This window comes from Elephas maximus, chromosome X (genome assembly GCF_024166365.1).
Source record: "Elephas maximus indicus isolate mEleMax1 chromosome X, mEleMax1 primary haplotype, whole genome shotgun sequence".
NCBI lineage: Eukaryota > Metazoa > Chordata > Mammalia > Proboscidea > Elephantidae > Elephas > Elephas maximus.
The window spans coordinates 81,686,644-81,712,673 of NC_064846.1; positions in this window are offsets into that span (position 1 = coordinate 81,686,644).

Here is a 26,030-nt window from a genome sequence, read left to right on the forward strand (position 1 = left end):
GACTTGTTTCCTCCACTCTCAGAAGAAAATGTCCATTCCCCTCCTCACAAACTTATTAGATCCCTAAACCGAGCAGCCACATGTTTCCTCCAGAACTTCAGTCTTCTGATGGAAATGCTAGGCTTTTCTCTCCCTTTGACCTAGTAACTCAAAACCTTACTGATGTTACACATGCCTCCTTCTTCTCAACATCACTAAGAAAAGCAGAGGCATGACACAGCCCTTTCCATATGATGTGAGGAAAAGAATTGACACGTCTTTTTTGGCTTTTATTTGCTATCATTTCAGCTGGCACTGGAGTTCTCAATATTCCTTTGATCGAAGACTCTTAACCTGTTAGAGCTGGAAGGAACTTTAGAGAGTAATGCAGTATCCTCATTTTACAGATGAGGAAACTAAGGCTCAATAGAGTGTTGTAATGTGGGAGCATTTCATAGTAATTAAAGTGTAATCTCTAGAGTCAGGTAGACTTGAGTTTGAATCCTGATTCTGATACTAGCTGCTTGGACTTCAGTTCTGAAACTCTGCATAGCCCTTTGGCTATGTGTGATTTTGGACAATTTTCTCAACTTCTTTGAGCAACCTAATCTATAAAAAAAAAATCTATAAAGTGGTGATTAAAATAGTTTCTACCTTATAGGGTTTTGTAAGGATTAAATGGGATAGGGCATATAAAGCGTTTCCTACAGTGCTTGGCACATAGTAAATATATAATATATATTTACTCTTATTATTATTGCTGTTTTTATACTGGAGAAAGAGAGTAACTTGCCTAAAATTATGCAGAAATTAAATGACAGGTCTGTGACTAAAATGCATACCTCAACTCCTAGTTCTGTGCTCTTTCCTTTACACTGGGACACTTCTCCATCAAGAATTTCTTCAAGAAATATCCCAAGTCCTCCCCCAATGCAACTGATTATAGTATTTAATGCTGTTACTTTTATTTAGAACATTCTTAGTGTAGACATTTCTCACCGTACATTAGATAAAACACAGTATAAGAAATGTCCTTCAAATCTCCATAATTCACAAGTAGAATAAAGAAAAACACCATTTAGAAACTAGAAAAATACTAAGTAAGAAGGTGGAAAAATCTCAACATTTGGATTTGATTTTGTTCCTGTCTATTCTTTTCTGTCAACTTGGTCTTTATGGTACTACAAGGGCATCCTAAAAGACCGAGCTCTAAAACGACTTTTGAAAAAGTGATTTGCGATAGCTCTGTGAGGCCAGCACATTCCAGGGAACCAGGGAAAGGACAAAAAATGAACGGAGGGGTCAGAGAGGAGGAGAAACACAGTGAAAGTGCCAGTGGAGGCAGAACTGAAGCATAGAAAAGGCAGCAAATTCAGGGAAATAAAAAGAGTGGGCTTGGCAAAGATCCAGGCCCTAATGGTTGGCACTAAGAGTCAGGAGAAGACCTCTAAGTGATTATTTTTTCATTCTAAAAGAAGGGACCAGATAGAAAGAGATAGAAGTAATTCTAGAGTCACTCTTCCTGGATTTCAGGGAAGAGAATAATTCACTTGCAGGCTTTTTGATTTCTTCTGGCTGTGATCCACACCTGTACAACCACACCCAGCAAGTAAATTAAAATTAACAGAAACAAATAGCTACTGCCTTCAGATTAAAACAAAATGATCCTGCATATATGTGATCTTCTTGACAACTTTCAGACCTCTAAGACTCTGGACCTTGCTTCCCTCCAGAACCAGCGTATGCCTTAACTTACACCAGTGTCTTCTTATTTTGCTTCATGTAGCAGGGCATATTAAAGAATTAGAATATTGTAGGTTGGGAATGGAGCTCAGATTGAATTGAATAAAGAGATTTTGGAAAAGTAATTGTTGACTTTAGAAATCCAAGAATATAGCCATTGCTTTTTGCAAGAACAAACTTTTATAGACTTATTAATAAGGTGAGGGATAGTTCTCTTCCAATCTAAGAAGTATGGGTTCCTTCCTACCTTTGGTTATTTGCCTTCATTGCTCTCTAATCTCAGTGGATCTTAGATGGTTTTCCCCATTACACCTAAGAAAACAGTTGTACAGAATTAAGGCCTTTAAATCATGAGAGGAAAAAATAAAACTTCAACTATGTGAAATTACTTCTCAAAGAAGTTGATTCAACATCTAACTTTACTACAACTTTGCATCCTTTTAACAGCTGTAATTAAAGAGCTTGGAAAGTTTTGTCTGGCTGCTTTAGTGAGTAATTTATGATTCATTTAATCAACAACCATTTATTGAGTGCCTACTATGTGTCAGGCTCTCTGCTAAGTAGGCACTTTGCCAGTTACTACAAGGACGACTTTGCATGGGTATTATTTGAAATTGAGCCACTTGAGAATAGATTTAATTCTTTTCCTGTGATTCTCTTTACACATCTATTGCAAAATCTGGACACAATTTCACACCTTCAGCCCTTGGCACAGTGTCTTGCTACCAACTGGACCTTACTCTGCCAAATGCCTTTCATCTGTTCCCATCTCCATGGAGAACAGGGAAGCTTATGGTTGTTTTTGTGAATGAGAAGTATGGTGTAGATCAGATATAATTCCCAGACACCTCTGGTAGGAACCAATTTTTCCATGGCAAGTCTTGCCAAGAATCAATACCATTGGCTATTGCTATTCTTCTCTCCCTCTGGCCATTTACATGTGATGGGGAGTAGATTAACCATAACAGAGCTATTTCCTGGCATATCATACCAAATCCTGAGTTATACTCTGGGACAAACAAGCTTAAACTTGAATAAGTACTAAGGTAAAGGAGCAAGAAGTAGCAGAGAGCATGAAGGGAAAGAGAGAGAATATTTTGCTAACAAGCCATGTCTCCAGCACTGAATGTAACAGGACATCATATGAGAAAGGCAACCTCTATATTCTATTCAGGTAGGGCATTTGCCCCAATATTTAGTTAGACCTAATATAACACCCCCCAGAATTCTGTACTGTGCTTGAATGCCAATTCTGAACCCATGCATAGCCCTACTTCCTTTAGGGGTCCTTGTTCTTCCATATCAGATGCCCCAGACCCAGTGCCGTCGAGTCAATTCCAATTCATAGCAACCCTATAGGACAGAGTAGAACTGTCCCATAGAGTTTCCAAGGAGCGCCTGGCGGATTCAAACTGTTGACCCTTTGGTTAGCAGCCGTAGCACTTAACCACTACACCACCAGGGTTTCCCCATATCAGATAGGATGTTGAAAATTTTTACTCCCAGCCTAAGAATTTTAGATGTACTATGGCTTCCCTACTGTGAGGAGCCAGCTGGGTGTACCAGAGATTAGGCTACTATTCTTAGGCCCAGTTTGTACCCGGTTTTCCCCTGTGTCTTATCTTTAGACATCACTTCTGTCCATGCCAGTTAGACTGTTGAGTTACCAAATTCTGCTTGTATGTTAGGACCCTGCTTTGGTATGTGCTCTTGTGCCAAGCCTCAATCTGTAGACATTAAGCCTACTGCCTTTTTTTAACTCTGTCCATATCTTGTTTCCTCTATTTTAATATTGCACCCAGATCTCTAACCTTTGCTTTTCTCTTTGGGTCCATTATAACTTGTGCACTTCTTTCTGTAGGCCTTGACTTCTTTCCCCCCATTCTTGGCCTGTGAGTGACGCTTGTCTTCCAGAATGCTTCTTCTGCCTCACTGGCACACAGAGTTGGCTGTGGGAATTGAGGAACCTAGACACAGGATCTGGACAGCAGACATCAGACAGCAGCTTCTTGATCTTGAGGGCAAGTCTGAACCCCAGTTAGGAAGCTGACAACACTGATATAATGCTTACATAAAACAAAACAAAACAAAAAACTAAACCTGTTGCCATCAAGTCTGACTCATAGCTACCTACAGGATCAAACTACCAGCCTTTTGGTTAGCAGCTGAGCACTTTAACCACTGTGCCACCAGGGCTCCTTACTATCTACATTTAAAAAAACAAAAATCAAAAAACCTGTTGCCCTTGAGTCAGTTTCGACTCATAGCTACCCTATAGGACAGAGTAGAACTGCCAAGGCTGTAATCTTTATGGAAGCAGACTGCCACATCTTTCTCTTGAGGAGCAGCTGATGAGTTTGAACTGCCAAACTTTTGGTTAGCAGCTGAGCACTTTAACCAATGCACTACCAGGGCTCCTTAATATCTACATACACAGGGCTAAATCAGACGTGGCCAAAGATTTGAGAGTTCTAACTTATTATTGGTGGGAACAGAGATTCCTGGAGTTGTGCCACACACAGGAGGGTATAAATGGGCAGCACTGAATTAGAATCCTCATAGGTAGTAGAGAGCAGGCAAACATTCAGAGTGGCCAGCACAGGATCAGAAGCAGAGAGCAGCAATCACATTGTGGTATATGGAGTGGCCGAGTCTTTCCTTAGAGGTGTGTGCACACATGTGTGTACGTGTGTGTGTGTGTGTGTGTGTGTGTGGTGTGGTGTCTACTCTGAGCATGGAGAGTTCCTCAAAATCTCACTCAAATCACAGATTTCTCCCTGGAGCTGTAGATTGCTCCAGTTTTCTTTCTCCCCTACCTTACACTTACCACATGGATAGATTGTGCCTGAAGAGTTGTTGGTGTTTATAGAAGGGTAAAGCATTTTCCTGAGGAATACTGGGCCTCTCTAGGAGCGACTAGAGCTGATGAAAAATAACTACATTCAGCTGGCCTCATTAAGGAGGACGCTGGCAAGAGATAGGAAGGAGAAAGCCTCTACTCCCAAGCCAGGAAGGGATTGGAGGGAGCAGTCAGGGAGTTGGAAATCCTGTGCCAAAGCTGAGAAAGTCTTGAGTGTGATACCTGAAGGGATGGCATGAGTCCTTTTTTGATAACAATCCCTCACACTTGTACAATGCTTTATGCTTTTCAAAGTGCTTCCACATTCATGATTTCATTGGATTCTTCTAGTACCTCTGTGAGGTGGTTAGATCCGGTAATGGAGGTGAAAGAACTTGCTCAAGGGCACAACATGAGTGGAACTAAAAAAATCCAGAGCTCCTGCCTTCTCATTCTGTGCCCTCCCACTGCAGCAGGCTGGCTGACTTTGGATGCCCATGTGAAGGGCCAAGTTCTCTGTGGTGAGTAGTTTTTGCAACTGTGGTCTTAGAATTGGTATGGAAGCTCCCAGAGTGATGGATGAACTTGCCACAGGCTATTCCTGTGGGACTGATCTTCCTGGGGCTATAACTCTGAGGCATCCCACGGGCAAATAGAAAAGGAGGAAGGCATTTCACCAACTGATACTCAGTATATTTGTAGAGCTTTCTAGAATTCAACTTTCTTTCTTTTTTTTTTTAGTAGCCAGTCACTCCTGTCTTTCCTAACAGAGAGTTGCTGGTCATTACTTTGTTTAACAAGAAAATGTCGATTTCTGCTGTTCAAGTTGATAACCTTGCTAAACTCACTGATTTTTATTCCTGCAGAGCTGAGGCAGTAAACAAGTAGCCCTCACAGCCCTTGTGAGGGCCACTAGGCTGACTTCTGATTACAGCCATTTGAAGCATGCTTGCTGTTTCTAGAAAAGGACACCGGGATTGACACTCAGATACTAAGAGACTCAGATTGAGCAGATATTATCTCTTCAATCATTCTTTTCAAGCTCCACTCTGGTTGTTAAGGTAAGATGATAATGGGCATTTACTCTTCACAAGTAAGTGGGCAGAGCTGTCACTAGAATATAAGTGGATTGATCTCCCTGGGGCTGTAACTTTGAGGCACCCTGTGGGCAGATAGAAAGGGAAGAAGGCATTTTACCAACTGGTACTAAAAGACCTGAAGCATACATGTGTAAATACACAGATATTCCATTTCTCTCAGCAGCCACCCCCTCCTCCAAGGTTAAGAAGCCAGGGGTAGCCTTGTGCCTCCTCTTTCATACAAGCACCCTCAGGCTGACCTCTAAGTGACTACTCTTCCATTCTCAGACTTCCCTTGTTATTTCCTATTACCCAAATATTGAAAGCGAGAGAACACCCTGTGATTTCTCTGGGGCCTTCAATCTGCTACGGGTAACCTTTAAGCAAGTTATTGAGCACAGACATATTGGGGCAGACTCTACCTACCCACTCTTCTTCCCACTGCTGGATGTTAGCAGTCCTTCAATCTACCCACAACTACAGGAATAGCTCAGTTTCTCTCTCAAATCAAGTGACTTCCTGACTGTAGAAGGCAATTTGGCATCTTCTCTAACTTTGAAGTTCTCTAGCTCTTGAGATATGTCACTATTATTTAAAACTAAACAATAGCATACAACTATAATACCTGAAAGAATAAGTGAAAGTTACAAAAGTGCATCATGTAAAATCAGGTAGTGACTTACGCGATGGGGAAATCTGATGTGTATTATTTCATATATGTCTCATGTTTCAGTTAATTAAAACACTAAGAGTGCTATTAATTGATGATTTAGATTTTTGCCTTAGCAAAGGAGAATAAATTCAATCCTTATTCCACAGAACTTAACATTTTTGAAGATTGTTACCAGGTCCTGGGCGCAATCCTCTCCCACCTCCAGTCTCTTTTCTCAGGGATGATTTTCTGCCTTCATTTGCATTCCAGTTTGTCAATGTCCTTCAAATGTCCCCCTTTCCAAAAAAAATTGACATAGTAGATTTGGTATGATCCATTCAGAGAACAGTTTAATAGCTTGATCCTGGGTGCTGTCAAACAGCATTAGCTTTGTGTGTGTGCGTGCATGTGTCTGTGTGTGTATGGTGTGTGTGTGTTTGCTGTTGTTTTTGGATTGTTTTTCAGCAACTACCTTTCACCACTGGCTTATTGTACTTATGATCAACAAAAAACCTCCAGTGACCTCTTTATGTGAACTGCTGTTAAGGCAGCTTTCCTTGTACAGTTAATTTAATAAATTAAATCAGATATTTTACATTAATTACTTTTTAAATATAATGTGGTTAGATTTTACCCATCCTTTCAGATTGCTCTCTCTCCCAATTTTGTCATCTTAAAATTTAAAAGGATTCATTTTCTGTTTTCATTTGAGACCCTGGTAACAATGTGAATAAAAGGGTAGAGACTTTTAATTTTCCACTGTTATCATCAGTAAATTAATTAATACTTTTGTAAGAATGGTTGATCACCTAGCTATAAATCCTCCTCTTCCTTCAAGACGGTTTGTCAGTCCTAGAAACAGAGAGATTATGTTTTGTTCAATTCACATGTACTAGCTAAAACGGATTCATTTGATCTTACAGGCTATTCATACTGTCAAAAAGGGAAATGAGGTTAGTTTGACCTGACTTGTTCTTTGTGAACCCATGTTAGTCTATTAAAAGATGTAATGGTCTCTATATTGCCAATTCAAGTTATCTGGATTCAAGAAGAAATTACACGCCCTCAGGTTTTAGAGCACTTGTACTGTCCTGACCACCCCCAGAAGTGGAACTCAAATTCCGATAGACAGAGCTCATGTTTCAGAAGAAGCCATTTTTAACATAAAACTGACCCAGGAGTCAGTATGATAAAAATAATACCCGGAAAATTGAGAGACTATAACCTTAGTCAGCTAGGAAAGAAAAGGAGGTAGACAAGAGAAATATTAACCTGTTACTTTTCCTATCCCTTTTAAGTGATCTTGCTTCTTTCTTCTGTGCAGCTTAGGTTAGACCAAGTGGCATTTTAGAGAACAAGTATTGATAAGAGGATTGGAATAGCCTGAAAACAAAAGGACTTATGGCAGCTGTGGTCTAGTAAAAAGAGAATAACTTGAGGTCAAGATTTGGGCTCAAATCTGAGCTCCTGCACTTAGTGACCTCGAGCAAATCATTTAATTCTTCTGAGCAACGGTGTCTCAGTTTTTGCCTTTTTTTTTTTTCAAATGGATGATACCTTACAAAGCTGTTGTTTTCTTCGAAGAGAACATGGCCTAGACTCTGAAATCCTTCCTTTACAAACTGCGAAAAAAGAAACTGTGCTTAACAGGTACTCACTTTTTGCTGTTCTATTTTTGGTGCCTGTCTTTTGGGGGAGTCTTAGCTTACTATTTTGTAAGGTTTTGGTAATGTAAGATGCACATGTGAATCCAATCAGGTTTATAGGCCCCTCCCTGCCTTTTGAATTGATGCCCAAGCTTGATAGATAGAAAGCATTATTAATATGGGACATTTTATTATATATTTTTTATCTTAGAAATGCGAAGAATGCTTTTTTCCTATAATCTGAATTTCTTATCACTAACTTGGGTTAAGTAAATCAATATTATTTTTTTCTGTTTTGCCAACTGGGAAAATGAGGTGTCACTAAATTGTTTAGATAAGGGATCTCCAACATGGACTATGCAAAACAATCTACTGGCGTGTGGGAATAATAATGGAACTGCTTACTTTTAATTCATTCTTTTACATTTTCTACTTTTTGTGTAGGTTTTATAATGTGCATAATATAATTACAGATTGATAAATTAATATAATTAACCTACAAATTCTGGGTCACATACCCAAAATTTACTGATAGGGTTGCACAAACTTTAGGGACCGCTGGTTTGAAGGATGATAGAAATAAGATTAGAGAAATTTTGTTAGAAATTCATCATGCCTGGAATCAGATGCCTTCATTTCTCTTATGAATCTGTTCCTTCTCTTGACCTACTGATTTCTATCAATGATATGATCATTCTTCTTAGTCACTCAAACGAAGAACTCTCAGGAGTCATCTATGCCTTCTCTTCTCCCATTCATCACATACAATTGGCTGCCAAGTCGAGTCGAGTCTATTTCTGAATCACCTTTCATATCTACCTCCTTCATTCTCTTTCTACTGCCACCACAAGGTTTAATTAGTTTTCTTTCAACCTGGGTTACTACAATGTTGTAACAGCCTCCAAACTGCTTTCTGTCTCTTGATTCAATTTGATCTATCCATTTTTTGTATGCATGCATGTCTTATCCCCACTATTACAATATGGATTACTTAAAAGACAAGCAGGAGTAGTATCTGTTATCTCTGTATCCTTGGTTTCTTGTACATGAAAGGCACTCGAATGTTTCTAAATGGGTAGAGTTAGACTGGGGTTTGCTTTTGTGCCTGAAACTGAGAGTTACAGTTCAGACCTGGGAATTTGTAGTTCACATAACTCTTTCTTCCACATAACTCTTTCTTCCCAATTTGTACAATCAAGTAAGGTTAATCTGGCAGTGTGCAAAAAGCTGTGCTTTCTAAGTTCATGTTCAGATACTCACTCTTGTTAGCTACTCTGTAGAATCTCACTTTATCTGGGAAAAGCATTTCATGAAATAAGTGTATTGTGGATGAAATGCCACTTCTGTTTCCTAAAACTTGCTCACAGGGAACATTCTGTCTCATTCTTTCTTCCTGCCTTGGGAGTCAGAGTTGAATTGTGGGCTATACTTTATTACCAATTCCCTGTGATTACCTATACGGATTGTTAAAAATCATGTGAACTTCCAATGTTTATAGAAATAATCAGCTCTGCCCTCCCTCCTTCCTTTTCTCTATTTCTCTAAGCTACCTCATGGTGATAGAAGAAATACGATACTATATCTGACATGACTTAAGCTTCTCAGAAGAAAAGCTCTCTATAAATTTAGAGTAGTGTGTGATGAAGCTATTCTTGAGAAGAAAGAGGCATGAAAATAAGATCTAACTGGTTCATTCCTGTGTAATTATGGAGTTGTTAGGATATTCAAAGACCTTCAGAAATGGTGTATCTCAAGTAGTCTCAGTGCAAAGAACCTATGGAATGAATAGATAGTAATGCCTATATTCTTTTCCATTTATGTTACAAATGTTGTTTATTGTTAGATGTTGTTAAGTGTATATTACAAACCTACTTGATGAATTCTGCAAAGTACTTAATATAAAAATGAGTTTCTCCTTCTGCCCTCATTTTCCTTCCCAGCTACAATTACACATATGAGCCTCCCATAAGTTAAAAATTCTTCCAAATACCAATTACAGAAATTTCTTCTTCGACCATTCTGTCCCCACCTCTCCAGCCACCAGTTCTAGTATTTCCCTTTGAGTCCTCCATAAAATTTCCAATTCACTTGTGTGGTATTTAGAATATAAACCGTGTTTTCTTTATAAATTTCCTGTTTTCATTTTTAAGCACCAATTCACTAACCTATTTAATGTATACATCATTCTTTTCTAGCTGTGTATTTCATGCCCCCAAGGCTTCTTCCTTCTGTTTGTATCAGATTGTTTCAGCACCAAAGAAACTGAAAACTCGATGCTAATACCAGCAGCAGTGGCTGCTCCTTGCTTCAGACTGATTATAACTCCTTTAGGTCCCCATGACAAAGAGGCTTCTGAAATCACCATTGATTGCTCTGTGTCTCCCACGCCAAAGCAATCTGGTAAATCAGTGCAAAATTGATTTTTGCAACTTGAAGCTACAAGCATTCAATCAGTTTCTAAGCTGCCACATCAGTCAGATATTTAAAAAATCATCAGCAAGCCTGGGGTGTAATGCATGGTATGACCACCCACGTGATTAAATGATGCATTCTATCTATGTACATTTTTTCTTGACAATAATATAATGCATGCAGAATTAAAAATGCAGGGGAGTGTACCACACTGCATGGGCTACTTCATGTAGGTTACTTGTAAATCATTTCAGAGCAGTTACTCTAGCAAATTTCTAAGCAATACTTGACTATTAAAGGCAGTATGTTCTTTGGTCATTTAAAGCTGATAAAATCCCAGAGGCATTGTCTTGGCCAGTTTCTAATTTGGTGGAATTAAATTTCGCCTTCTATCTACTGCTTTCAGTAGTTGCAATTGAGTAAGGTATTATTCTCTGGAGTTGTTAGGGTCTCTACAGTTATCTCTGCTCCACAGTTCCTATTGAAACTTGTTATAATGGATTACCTGAACTTTAAATCTGTCAAATGTACTCAACCACAGAGTTAACTTTATTTCAAAGATGTATGGATAAATTTCTACAAGTGTCATGTTCGTCAAGAGTTTTCAGGCCTTGGGGACTACAGGTAATTTCATACCACTGAGAAAGATGAGATTTTCATTTCTTTTCAGAACTGAAATTTTATGAAACTTCCAAGCATGTTGAAAATAGGAATTTATTGCTTTGCAGATATTTTCCATTTGGGTAAAAAAAAAAGGAATGGGAAAGATCCATATGATGGTAAATAAAACAAACTTCAGACAACTAGGGAGTATAGTTAATTTATTCCAAAATCTAGACCCCCAAATCTTACGAGAGCAGACCTAGCTTGGGTAACTGGTTTTAGAAAACCTTTACTAAAGAACTAATGCTTGGTAAGTACATACATTGGTCCTAATTGATATTGCTTCCTGCTGGCTTCCCAATGGTTTTCAGCATTAGTTCTTAATTGCAGAGACCCATGTATAAGAGGGGGGGTGGGGGGAATACTTCATGTTATTTTAATATCAACTATATTCAGTGCCACTATGCTTATAAGGAGAGAGAATTGCCTTAGTTCTGCCCCCTCCTACTTCCTGTTTAGGCTCAAAAGGGTGTCTCTTCTCTGATCTACAGACTATAAAAATAATTAATTTTATAAAAATTACATATTATATACTAGGTATTTTCATGTAACCTATAGCCATTCACCCCCACTGCATTCCCCATTTCGGGTAGAGAAAAGTATAGCTTACAAATGTTAAGTCACTCACCCAAAATTAGCAAAGAGCAGAGTTGTTATTGGAAACTCTGGTCCTCTTGAATTATTAATGGTGAGAACAGACCCAAATACAAGTACCCAAGAAGAAGGTGTCTCCTAAGAGGGTTCACTGTTGCTCTTGGTGTAATCAGAATGAGAAAATTATTGTTCTTTGGTTTGTGCTATTGTTGTTATAGTGGTCAAAAAACATAAATAAAAAGTTCTGTGACTAATCTGGTGTAAATTCTTCATAACATGAACTAAAACAAAACAAAACAAACTCATTGCCATCAAGTCAAATCTAACTCATAGTGACCCTATAGGACAGAAAAGAACTGTCCCATAAGGCTTCCAAGGAACAGCCGATGAATTTAAACTGCCAGCCTTTTGGTTAACAGCCAAGCTCTTAACTACTGCTTCAACATGAACTCAGTTGCACAGTATTATCCCAATGGTCTGATTTTGGACTAAGAATATCCTGGTAAGATGAAATAGCGTCCATAAATGCTACCTTGTCACTGGGACATAATCTATAGCCAGGATTTTTGTGAACCCTCTGTAGTTACCACGCTGATGTCTGGAAATTACTCTTTCCTTTTGCCAAATCTACGTACTTATTTGTTTTACATAAGGTTTTTGTTTTGTTTTAATGTAGCTGTTGAGAGAAAACTGAAACAAACGAGAGGGACTTGGAACCTGTAGGTCAGGTTTCATGTTCTGGCTCTGTTCCTGTGATCTTGGGCAAGTTACTTAGTCTATGGGAAACCAATCTTAAACGGGTGAATGTGATGACTAACAGAGATGATGTTTGTAAAAGTGCTTTGTAAATGTGAAGTACCATATAGATACGAAGCTTGGTAGCCACATCTGAATATTTCAATTGGAGGTTTGGCTCAGTGGCCAAATTCTTTGTCTCTTGGCCAAACTTAATTGGTTTGTTGCTTGTTGATTTTGTTTGTTCCTTCTCTGTGCAGTTTATAAAGGTGATCTGAAACAGTCAGAACTCTTTTATCAGCTTATGTTTGAGAGATTGCTGGTGAACCAAATGTGGTAAGGTTTTGCCTCTTAAATCAACTCTATATTTCTTATGTGTCAATCTCTTAATTTGCTGGTAAATCTTGGAACCATTACCCTTATTTTGACCAAATGTAATTTAAGAATTGCCACATATTCTTTTAAGTTAAATATGTGCTTCAGTCATGGTAACTTTTAAAACAAAATGGCATATTTCAATTTTTCTAAAGAATATATGGCCTTTTAATGTTCATGAATTTCCAAAGAATTTGAACTATTATTTTCATGACTATCACTATCCTAAATTATAAAACTCTTCAGTGTCTTTAAGCAAGGTATCTTTTCGTAGCCATAAAATAATTCAACGTAGCTTAACGTTTAAAACCTTTACTAAACCAATATAGCTCAAAAGTAAACCTTAGTTTTCTGGGTTTATTTTGCTATTACACTGTCATAGTATAATCAAGGAAAAAGTACACCATCTTCCACTCCTCATTTTAGTGATGTAGAGCTGATAATTTTCCCAACACTCTTACACAGATTTTAATCAGACTTTCTCTAAAAGGTTTACTTCAAGTATAACAGTTCGGGGGCATTTAAATTCTCAATATTCATTACTCTTCCTCTCTGTTTCTATGTGTAAATCCATTTCTCCAATAGCAGTTTGCAGGTGAGACATATGGTATTTTGTCATTTAGTGGTCTGACCCTGCTATCTGTTTTCTCTATTCCTATTTCTGAGCAGTCAAGTGTCACCAGAGAAAGTATAGATTCTTTATAAATCTTTCACACTTCCAAACTATTTCTAGTATCCTTAAATCCAATACTCCAACTTCACCCTCATCACTCTCCCTCTAAATAGTCCTTATACTGGCATTGTCAAATAGATGTTTGAATAAATAAGCCTCTTCAACTTTTTCTTCTTTCCACCTTGAATCTTTTTTTTCACTCTGTATCCTTTCAAATTCTCCTCTTTTTAATGGAGAAATGTCCTCCCTTTCCTTACAGTGTAACCCCTGTTCTCATGCTCTTAATTCTACTCATACGCATCCACAGGAAACTTGTTTCATCTATTGTCCATGACTAAAGGGAAACCCTGGTGGCATAGCAGTTAAGTGATATGGCTGCTAACCAAAACGTCAACAGTTCGAATCCACCAGGCGCTCAGAGCCCTGGTGACATAGTGGTTAAACATTTTGGCTGCTCTTGTAAAGGTCAGCAGTTTGAACCCACCAGCCTCTCTGCTAGATAAAGATGTGGCAATCTGCTTCTGTAAAGTCTACAGCCTTGGAAACTCTATGGGCCAGTTCTACTCTGTCCTATAGGGTTGCTATAAGTCAGACTCAACTTGATGGTAATGGATTTGGTTTTTGGTTTATTATCCATGACTGTAGCCAGAACAAACCTTTTGGCCAAGTGACAAATAAAGTAAGGAAGGTTTTCTTCTTTTTTCCTTTATTTTAATGTCCTTACCTGCTGCAATCTTACCCTAGGGATTCTTTCTACCATAGAGTGTAGTTCCCTCAACTAGTGGCCATATTTGGAAATATAGCTGATAAAGTACTAGGGTATTAACAACTGGTAATTTTGCAAAATGATTGACCCTTGACCCTCCTCAGGAATAAATGAATTTTAATTTGGTGTGGGGTATGGGAGTGCTGAAACCTATCAGCTTTGAAACCCTTAAGTTAATGAATCCCTAAGGATAAGGTAGTTAGGGGCAGATGCCTTTTCCAATGCCCCTTAAATCACACCAGATAAGCAGGCGCCTATTTTGGCTACTTTAAAATTGACTTCGTTCACCACTCATAACATTATTCTTGTCTTAGTTTGAGTGGATATTCCCTAGAATTACATGGTAGATGGTAAAATGCCCACATGTTGGAATGTGAAGCAATGCTTTCTTAGTGCTGGTTATTACAGTATTCCCAAGGAATGTTTTGCAGTAGCCTAGTACTTTCAGGTGTCTAATGGGTTTGAATAGCAAACTCTTGTCCAGATAGCCCAATGGGTAACATTTAAATCATTGTCTGTTAAATAAGTTTTCTTTTTTGTTTAAAGCATGTTGCTTCAGTGCTATAATATTTAGTTTTAGTGTTTTTTTTCCCCAGATGCTTGCCCCAAATTGTAAAATTTTATAATTGAATGCCTATCTTCCTGATAGCCATCTTGGAGCAGTTATAATCTGAATAGCTTCTATTTTGATTCTTCTGGAAATCCTCATTGGACTTCCCATGTGAATACTTTTCTAAACAGGTGCCTTACTTGCCTTTCCCTTCTGATCACTGGCCAGCCCAGCTCCTGCCCTTTAATGCTAGACCTTGTGTAAAATTTCAATTTTCATCAAAAAATAATTAAGGTTATTCATTAATGCTTCTTGTAGACAGTGCTGTGATATCCATAATGTCTATTATTATATGACACAGCTTTCTATTGGTGGGCTTTAGAATAAGCTATCCTTTCCTTTTTATTAAACATAACCTTTAAATAAATACTTAACCAGAGAATAGCTAGAGTTTAAAATAGATTTACTGTGGTTTTTCTGGAATACTTTCAATAATCAATGAGCTCTTAGCCACGCACCACCAGGGCTATTTTGAGACAGTTGTTATTATTAGTATTATTAATGACTAAGAATACTATTAAAAAGAGAAAACCAGGAGGAAAAAGCCATAGGGGAAATAAAATAGGGCACATTGACTCATTCTGTTCTACCCCGGCTGTTGTTCTTCTCCATAAGAGATTGTGATTGATGATGCAAGGTTGATAGTATATTATATCACTGTAAAAGATAACTAAAACAATATCTCTAGAAACTTTTATCATCTGCTTTCTGACTAAGGGTTCAGCCAAAACTTATCCAGAAAAAAATATTAAAAAGTGATGAAAAAGGTTGTCTTTGCTTTCTTATTCTAAATTAGTTCTCATTTCAACCAAACCAGTTAGCCTAGATTGAGTGTGTCAGCAAATGAGTCATGAAACCTCTCAGCAGTAAACCACTATAGCTTGAAATTACAGATAGTAAAATGGATTTAAGTAATAAGAAGTTTTCAAGAATGAGAAAAACACAAGAAGGGATTGTTGCAGAAAATGTAAAGATAAATAATAAAGATGCCGAGAACAAGGAGGAACATGATGATCTATACAGGAAGTAGAGACAGAAATTTATTGCCAGGAGAGTTGGAGATTTCTAAATGCATATGTGTGTGTGTGTGTGTATATGTAGATATGTATCTATGTGTATATGTATGTGCATATATATAATCACCCCCACAGTATGTGTGTGTGTGTGTGTGTATATATATATATATATATATATATATACCCGTTGCTGTTCAGTTGATTCTGACTCATAGCAACCCTATAAGACAGAGTAGAACTACCCCATAGGGTTTCCAAGGAGTGACTAGTAGATTCTAACTGCCAACCTTTTGGTAGGCAACCTATTGCTTAATATATATATTTATTATATATATAAATACACATATAAATACATATGTACAAATGTATGTGTGTGTGTGTGTATATATACACACACCCCCACAGTGTACCTTTCAGTTAGCAATTTCTTTAACCACTGAGCCACCAAGGCTCTCTCTCTCTCTCTATATATATATGTATATATACACATACACATACACATACATATATAAAATCATAAGATACAGGGAAGGAAATAAAATATTGATGTGTCTTCTTTACCTATCCCTCCTCTCAAAAATAAATTGTTCTGGAAGAAAGGAGGAGAAAATCATGATTATTCAAAAAGAAAAAAAAAGGAAATGAAGCATCTGAAAGCTATCAGAATTCAAGGACTACAGACTAGATTGAAAAGGGACTTGAATAAGAAGACATTGAAATTTAAAATTGGGAGGAAGGGAGATCTGAAATGGAAGGGACTGGGAATGGGGGTGGATAGAAAGCAATGGCAGCTAGCATATCATGGGATAACACAGCCTAGGGAAAAGTGAGCAAGGGGAGAAGAATTAAGAGCTTCAAAATTATTTTAGTTGTGATTAATTTTTTAACACATCTGAAACTAATATCTTTGGGCTCCACAAAAGCTTTTATACTGCTAAAAAACTGATCAAAATTAACAACCTTTGAAGTTTTGAGCTTTTGGTATGGGCTCACAAAAAATAGAATCTCAACTGGAATTTGTTTTAACAGTGATCTACTCATCCTGCAGAATTCACTTAGCATAGCAGGGCAGAGCAGGCACTGAATATGAATTGCGTAGCTCAGGTTTTCAAAATGATTCAACCCACTGTTAATGAAAATGTGCCCTCTTTTATGACTGCCTTTAAGTGATGAATAATGAGCTACTTTGTCTACGTCTCTCTATTGTTCCATATCTGGTTACCGTAAACTCTGCTTTTAGGCACACTCAGAAACAAGGGATTCTAGTTTGTGGACTGCTTTATCCTTAGGTCTTTTCAAGTATGAGTCATCTGATGTTTCCTACAGCTCTAGGGAGTAGACCCCAGTTGTAATTTGAGAAAACAAAACCAGAGGGACAAAATTGCAGTGTGAGGAATCAGTTGGAGGCTGTGATTTCCTTGGAAAATTGACACTCTTGTCAACAAGTATTTATTGATTACATGATACAGATTGGAGTTTTCAAGTACCTAAGATGTGCAGCACTTTCTTCTATGGCCAGTGTTATATAGAGTGAAGTAGCAGGCACAGTGCAGTTAAGTGATTTTCTCCTATTACTTTGCAAGTAGGGGAAAGGAGGTAGAAGGTAGGAAGTGTCAGCGAGCCAGGTGCCCCTATTTTCAATCCAGCATTTCCTCTGGGGCCTCTCTGTTTCTAACTTCAGAGTCTACCCTTTAAGTGAGACTAAGGAATTACAGTCATGGAAACAATAAATAAAATCTAGAAAGCAATTAAATATTATAACTATTCCCAAACAACTGTTGCTTCTAAAACTACAACTTTTCCTTCCAGGCTGGATACCCAGAGCCACCAACCAAAATGAAAGCTTGAATCTCACCCATTACCCAAATAGTGAAACTCTTGGAATACATGTTTGTGTATGCACTAAGCTTCTTGGGATAAAAAGCTTGAGTTAGGCAATTTATATATTTTGTGAAGTACTTGTCAAATCAGAGCTTAAGCCAGATTTCTAGTTTTGATTAAAAATCTAAGATTTTCACCAATTGTGGGGAATATTTCTTCAAGGGAGACAATAATATTTGCCTTCATGGTCATATTCTTCCCCAGGAATGTTGACTAGACTGTTAATTTTAAAGGATATTTAGATTTAAATCAGTACATGTGTCAGTAAATGATTTCACATAGTTTGAGTTAGTATACACTGTTCAGAGAAAAACGTTACTCATGTGTGCATTAGCATTTTCATTTTTAATGCAACAAGACATTATTCCTTTTTCCAGGTGCTAAGAAATGCTGGTAAAAAATGCACTCCATATCTCAGGTAAAAACCTATGGCAGACTTTTAAGAAGCTGCTCATTTAAGTAGAAATATCAGCTAAATGCTGAGGGAAACATGCTTCATAATCACTGCCTATTTGTGCGCCCCCTCCCAAGCGAATTGATACATTTTGCTTCTTCTGTGTGATTACTTATTGCAATTTCTGATGCAGTGCTTGGTCAGTAATTAGGCCGATGGGCAGGAAGAATTCTAGAACCTTTAGCTGGCTGCTATGACTCAGAAAAAACAAGTGGCATGGTTACAGCAGCTGAAAAAGAATGATTATTTAGACTTTGACAATGTGGACTATGAATAATTGTGTAGGCGTATGAAGGAGAAAAGAGACCTAGAGGCAGGAAGGGAGATGGAGAGCTAATAGTGATTCATGGCAAGTATAAACACAGAAGTAATTTCGAAAGCAATGGATGACAGTCTATAAAATCAGCCCATTTAACTCTTCACTAAGGAGACATTGTTGTGCTTAATGCTACCAAATATTTTTCCTTCAAAAACCCTGTTTGGATGATTTGTATGACATTTCATTTTAGAATTTCTATGCTTGCTGTTCTGTAAACTGGAGCTTAATCTAGAAAAATCTGAAGTAAAATAATAAAAGATAAAAATAAATTAAAAAAAACTTTTCCCATCCACTATTTAAGTTAATAGCAGGGAGAAAATGGATTTTCTTCACTTGAAATAAACAAAAGGAGCTTTCAGAATTGTATTTATGGGAAATAATTAAGCATACTTTGGACTTCAGTGATTTCAATTGAGCATATGAGCAGTTCTCAAATGGGTTTGGTATTAACATTTTAAAATGCCATTTCTAGCATATATGTAAGTCACTGAGTGTAACCTAATGATTTCATTAGTATAGCAGTGAGTGGATCTCTGCAAAGGCTGTGCAGAGGCCTGGCTAGGTACATTCACATTTGGCCTTTCCTTGCAATACACAAGCACTAATTGGGCATTGCCAGGAGTGCGAGATTGAAAGGGGCACTGAACCCAGAGTGTCCATCTGCCCTAAGTGCTAAACAATGTGATCCTTTTACTGGTTTACTTATTCTTTCAGTTTATAAAAAGAGTCTATTGCAGAGGCCTCTTGAGTATATATACATAATTAATAACACAACCTTCTTTGTCCAGGCACTTAAGCACTCGCCAAACAGGGAGAATCACATTATTAGAGAGGAGAAGAAAGGGAGGAGATGTCCCTAGGTAACATTTGATGAACTATAGATGTCCTTTCCTGTCAGTGACTGTAACTGACAGGGGATAGGGTTTGATGGATAAGAATAAAAATGAAAGAAAAACGAGACTGTGTGGCTATCAATTTACAACAGAAGCTGAAGGGATTCTAGCTGTTGTCTATGGAATATGATTTAAGGGATACTTAAAAATCTTCCATAGTACCTGAAGGTGTCACACTTTGGGGTTAGAAAAATATTGAAGGCTCTTATCACAGTCCTAATTTGCTACTTCTGAGCAAAAGCCCATCAGGCCTTTATCATCTGTTAATATCTTACTTAACATGGGTTATTTTCTCAGATTAGTTTTAATCACCTAGCAAGGCCTTGAGAAGATAGAACACAAGTAGGTGAGTATTGTTAGTGAGCAACAGGAAGAGAAAAGTCCAGAGCATAGATGGCTATCCCAGCTAAACAGGTTTGGGTGGGGAATTTGGGCAGTTGGGGAGGTAATATAAAGGAAATAGAAGCCTAGGCATCATATGGGCAAGGGCTGAAAGAGAAAAGGGGAAGAAGATGTAAACACAAGGCTACAAAGCCCCTTTTCCTCTCTTATAGCTTAGCTGAGTATACTAGCCTAGTCTAATGCATTGTCCTCTGTATGTGGCATCTATTTTCTTCAGGCTTTAGTGAACAAAGGATTTCCATGGTAGTGAAAGAAGACTTAACAACCACAGGCCACCTCCTCTACCTTTCAGGATCCTTTCTTTTCATGTTCACAGAAAAGAAAGAGAAGTATAAACCAGCCTGGCTCACAGGACACAAGGACATTTCCGTTCCTGTGAGCATTGAGTGTGAAGCTGAGAAGAAATATCTTGAGGAAGAGTGGAGTATGATATCAATTAATCTGAAACAATTTGGTCAAAAGTTTTGGGTTGGTTTACAAGCTTCTTTGTGAAAAGCCACGTGTGAGAGCAATACGAGTTTATGGAGTGTCAAGAAACGCTTTTATCTCTATAGTATAGGTGCATATGGAAGCCAAGGGGTGGGGGGATCAGCCTTAACCCAGCAGAGTGAGTTAGTAGGAAATCAATCAGTTTACAGAAATCCCTTAATATGAGTTTTAAAATGTTGCCTTTGCATGAAATCTGGCTATGAAGAAGAGTGATACTGATAAAGAGCTGGAAATTATATACCATGAGTAATTTATTAGTATTTTTTTAACCCCTGAACACCCTCATTTTCAGGCATGAATTAATGGGGGGGGAGGGATGGGGGAGACATTGCCTATGCATGATTCTAAATAGATTGGAAAAGACAAAAGCATTCCTGGTGCTTTGTTAAAATGCAGGTTCTCATCCTGTAAGCCAAGTAAGGACTGAAATAATCAAGGAGATGGAGGCTAGGCCCTAACACCATTAAAACTATTCTTTGTAGAGAAGAGCAAGATAAGAGATAATGTAACTGCTAGATGCAAGAAAATGAAGAGGGTTTATATAGAGAAAAGGGAGCTACTTATCAGTTGTCTTCTATGATCATCAAAGACTTTGCAGAGAAAAAACAAATTTATTCTAAAGCAGGATGGATCTTGGCTGGTTAAAAACAAGTTTTTGAGCATTAGGTTAAAAATGGGAATGAAAACTATAGGAGAAAAGATGTGAAGTCTCTAAGAATTATTGAGGAACAATAATCAATGGATTATGGGTGTATACAAGTTTACTATATTCTTCATAACTTTTTGTCATGAAGATATTTAAAAATAATTTTAAAAAATGATATCATTGGGAGATTATTTTCTTTTCAAAATTTCTTTGTGTTTTCTAATAATCCCGCAATAAGTACAACGTTTTATATATATATATATATATATATAATGATAAAAAAGATAATTTAAAATGTTAATGTGGAAAGATGAAGGAAATACCTCTATCTTGTATAGATTGGATGTTTCTACCTTTCCCTACCCGAACCTCTTTGATAATTTCCCCTAGTTTTTCTTTATGTCTGCCTTCTTGATTCTGTTAAGCTTTAAAGATTTACTCAACAACCATTTTTAAGTGTTGATGTTGTACTGTATTAAGTATCCTATAAATACAACAAAAGCAGAGTTATGAATAGGCTGCTATGGAAGCTCAGAGGAGTGAAGTCCTTGAGGGGTGCTCAATATCAAATCTGCAAGAGTAAATTTCAGTAAGATGAGTAGATGGCTGTACCAATTAAATAGGTTTGGGTGGGGAACTTGGGCAACTGGGGAGACAATATAAGGACAATGGAGGCCTAGGTATCATATGGGCAGGGGCTGAAAGAGAAGAGAAAAAGAAGACTTAAAGAGGAAGAAGACAGAGCATTATTTGCAAAAGCACAGAGTTGTAAAATGTCTGACCTTGTCTAGGGAATGGTGGGAAGTTCAGTGAAGAAGAAGGAGGAGTCAAGGCTGAAATCTAATTCTGACTTGGAGCAACAAGGTAAATAATGAGGCCATTTATTGAGAATAGGATTAAATAGAGGGGAGCACTTTGAGCGGTTTTGGGTTGGAGATTGGAAGTTGATAAGTTCAGTTTTGGACATGTTAAATCAGAGTAAAAAAAAATCAGAGTAGCCCAAGGGAAATTCAAGCAGAGATGTCTAATAGCTTAGTTGGAAATGAAATTGTGATTCATTAGTATGTAGGAATAAGATCACATGGGTAGAGTGTGTAAAATGAAAAAAGCTCACCAACATTTAAGAGACTTTCCAAGGAAGTAGAGCTCTCCTCAAAAAAGACACAGAGCAATAGTTAGATAGGAAAAGGAGGAGAAAGTGGTGTGTTAGAAACCAAAAAAAGAAGAATGGGCATTTCAATAAGGACAGGTCAATGTGACCATTGGATTCAATAATGAGTTGGTCTTTGTTGACTTTGGCAATTTCAAAGGATCATTGGAGTGGAAACAAGGTTATAATAGGTGGAAGAATGAATGAAAGGGGAAACACTAAAACAATGAGTGTCGATAACTTATAAAAGCTTTGCAGATGCAACAAATATTACAATAACTGGAGGGGGTGGGAAGCCATGGTGTTTAGGTGTTTTTTTTTTTCTTCTTAAGATAGAGACTGAAGCATGTTTTAGTGCTGTTGTAAAGAATTAATAGGGAGGGAAAGGTTAAAATACAGGAAAGAGAAAAAAGAGAGGGAGAGAGTGTTTGGGGTGGGAGACTTGATAGAGTGTCAACTCTGAGAAAGCAAGAAGCAATAGGATCAAGAGCATATGTGGATTATTAACCTTAGACCAGAGGTGGGTCACCAGTTCCATTGTGACAGGAAGGAACAAAGAGAGACTGGGTGCTGACCAGAGCCGGTATGTTTGTAGGTGGCATGGCAGAAAGTTTGAGCAGTCTCATACGACACTTTATCTAAAGAGACTATGAGGCTGGGATTGTGAGCTGGTAGAAGGGTAAGAAGGTTTGAAACAGCTGCTAATAGAGGGGGAGATGGGAGGATTCCAAGTTGGCATTCACAGCAAGTTGAGATTGTTGTTTTGTGGTTAGGTGCCATCCAGTCAGCTTTGACTAATAGCTACCCTATGTATAACAGAATGAAATGTTGGCTAGTCCTGCGCCATCCTCACAATCATTGCTGTGTTTGAGCCCATTGTTGCTGCTACTCTGTCATTCCATCTTGTTAAGGGTTTTCCTCTTTTTTGCTGATCCTCTACTTTACCATATATGACGTCCTTCTCCAGAGATTGGGCCTTCCTGATAATGTGTCCAAAGTATGCAAGAAAAAGCCTCGCCATCCTCACTTCTAAGGAGCATTCTGGCTGTACTTCCTCAAAGACAAATTTGTTTGTACTGGCTGTCAACCCACGATATTCTTCACTAACACCATAATTTAAATGTGTCAATTCTTTGGTCTTCCTTTTTTATTGTTCAGTTTTTGCACACATATGAGGCAATTGAGAAGACCATGGCCTGGGTCAGGCACACCTTGGTCATCAAAGAAAAATACTCGTTTTTTAAAAATATTTTAAAGTGGTCATTTGCAGCAGATTTTCCCAATGCAATGTGTCTTTGACTTCTTGACTGCTGCTTCCATGGGCGTTGATTGTGGATCCAAGTAAGATGAAATCATTGCCAACTTCAGTATTTTCTCCATTTGTTGTAATGTTGCTTATTGGTTTAGTTGTGAGGATTTTTGTTTCTTTTATGTTGAGGCGTAATCTATACCGAAGGCTGTAGTCTTTGACTTCTTCATGAGAAATACCTGTTTTCAATGACACAAATGTTGGCTATACGTGTAGACCTCACTAGATGGAATACACAGGAATCAAATCGACTACGTCTGTGCAAAGAGGTGACGGAGAAGCTCAATATCATTGGTTAGGACAAGATCAGGGACCAACTGTGAATCAGATTATCAATTGCTCATATGGAAGTTCATGCTGAAGCTGAAGAAAATTAAAACATATTCACGAGAGCCAAAGTACTCTCTTGAATATCCCACCCAAATTTAGAGACCATCTCAAAAATAGATTTGATGCACTAAACACTAATGACTGAAGACTAGAATAGTTGTGGGATGACATCCAGGACATCAAACATGAAGAAAGCTAAAGGTCATTAAAAAGACAGAAAAGACCAAAATGATGTGAGAAGAGATTCTGAAACTTGCTCTTGAGTACAGAGTAGCTAAAGCAAACAGAAAAAAATGATGAAGTAGAAGAACTGAGGATTTCAAAGACTGGCTCGAGAAGATGAGGTAAAGTATTATAATGACATGTACAAAAACCTAGAGTTAGAAAACCGAAAGGGAAGAAAATGCTTAGCGCTCAGCATTTCTCAAGCTGAAAGAACTGAAGACAGAATTCAAGCCTCGAGATGCAATGTTGAAGGATTCTATGGGCAAAATATTGAATGACCCAGGAAGCATCAAAAGAAGATGGAAAGAATACACAGAGTCGCTGTCAAAAAAACAAATTAGTCAATGGTCTACTATTTCAGGAGGTAGTATATGATCAAGTACTGATGATACTGAAGAAAGAAGTGCAAGCTGCACTGAAGGCATTGGAGGAGAGCAAAGTCCAGGAATTGACAGAATACCAATTGGGATGCTTCAACAAACAGATGCAACACTGGAAGCATTCACTTGTCTATGCCAACAAATTTGGAAGCCAGCTTCCTGGCCAACAAACTGGAAGAGATTCATGTTTGTGCCCATTCCAAAAAAAAGATGATCCAACAGAATGCTGATATTATTGAACAATATCATTAATATAATACACAAGAAAACATTTTGCTAAAGATAATTCAAAAATGGTTGCAGCAGTACATTAACAGGCAACTGCCAGAAATTCCAGCCAGGTTCATAAGAGGACATGGAACAAGAGATATCATTGCTGATGTCAGATGGATCTTGACTGAAAGCAGAGAATGCCAGAAGGATGTTTATCTGTGTTTTATTGACTATGCAAAGGCATTCGACTGTGTGGATCATAACAAATTATGGATAACATTGCAAAGAATGGGAATTCCAGAACACTTAATTGTGGTCGTGTGGAACCTGTGTGTAGATTAAGAGGCAGGCTTTGGGACAGAACGAGGGGATACTGCACAGTTTAAAATCAGAAAAGGTGTGCATTGGGGTTGTATCCTTTCACCATATTATTCAATCTGCATGCTCAGCAAATAATCTGAGAAGCTGAACAATACGAAGAAGAATGTGGCATCAGGATTGGAGGAAGACTCATTAACAACCTATGATATGCAGATGATATAACCTTGCTTGCCAAAAGTGAAGATGACTTGAAGAACTTACTGATGAAGATCAAAGACTACAGCCTTCGTATGAATTACACATCAACATAAAGAAAGTGGAGATTAGAGACCAAGAATTTGCATTGCAGCAATCTTTAATTTTCTCCAACAACCTCCCAGAGCCCAGAATAGCAGTGGTAGAGAGGTGGACAACTGGACTGAAACATGGTTTGAGTTTTATCAGGTGGATGCTACATAAAGACAATGGAACAAGAAAGATGAGGAAACTGGCGAGATAATAATTGAAATGAAGGGTAATGGGAGCTAGGCTAGATAGATAGAGACATTAAGAGAGGAAAGGCCTGAAAATCTCTTTGACTAATCTATTTTTTCCCCAATTTTGTTTCCAAAGGAGTTGTAGTCCAAGATTCTTGAAATATGTCACAACAGCAGTAGCCTTTAGTGCATGTAAATGTCAGAAGAACAAAGATGGAAATCATGTCCTGGAGAGAGACAAATGTTAAATCTTAAAATACCAAGTCCTTGAAGTAAGATTTCAGTGGTAGAGTCTAAGCAGAGAAAGGATGTCAATAGCAATGATCTGAGATGACATAGAGAGCAGTAAAGCATAAGATTTACACTTAGCAAAATTCTGGAGGCACAACTAAAATGCTGGTGGTAGCTTTGTATATCACTCATGGTATGGCTTGAGCAGGTGTGCCCAATTGATTTAGAGGTACAAGAATAGTGGGAGGGGAAGTATTTGATAGCTCTTAGTAACTGACTTGATATAATGGGTAAAAAAGTGGTAAATCATAGATGAAAGAATGTTGTTAAAATGGAGTAAGAGAGAGAGAAAAGGGACTTTTTATGGGGAAAATATGATAAGTTCTGTTTTAACTAGAGGAATCAGTATAATGATTAATAGTCATGTAAGCATTTTTGATAGCAAGTATGAGACTGGAAGTAGCCTGAAGGAAGAAGCCATAAAAGTGAATGAACTTGTCTCAGATAAAGAGTGAGAAAAATAGCAGGG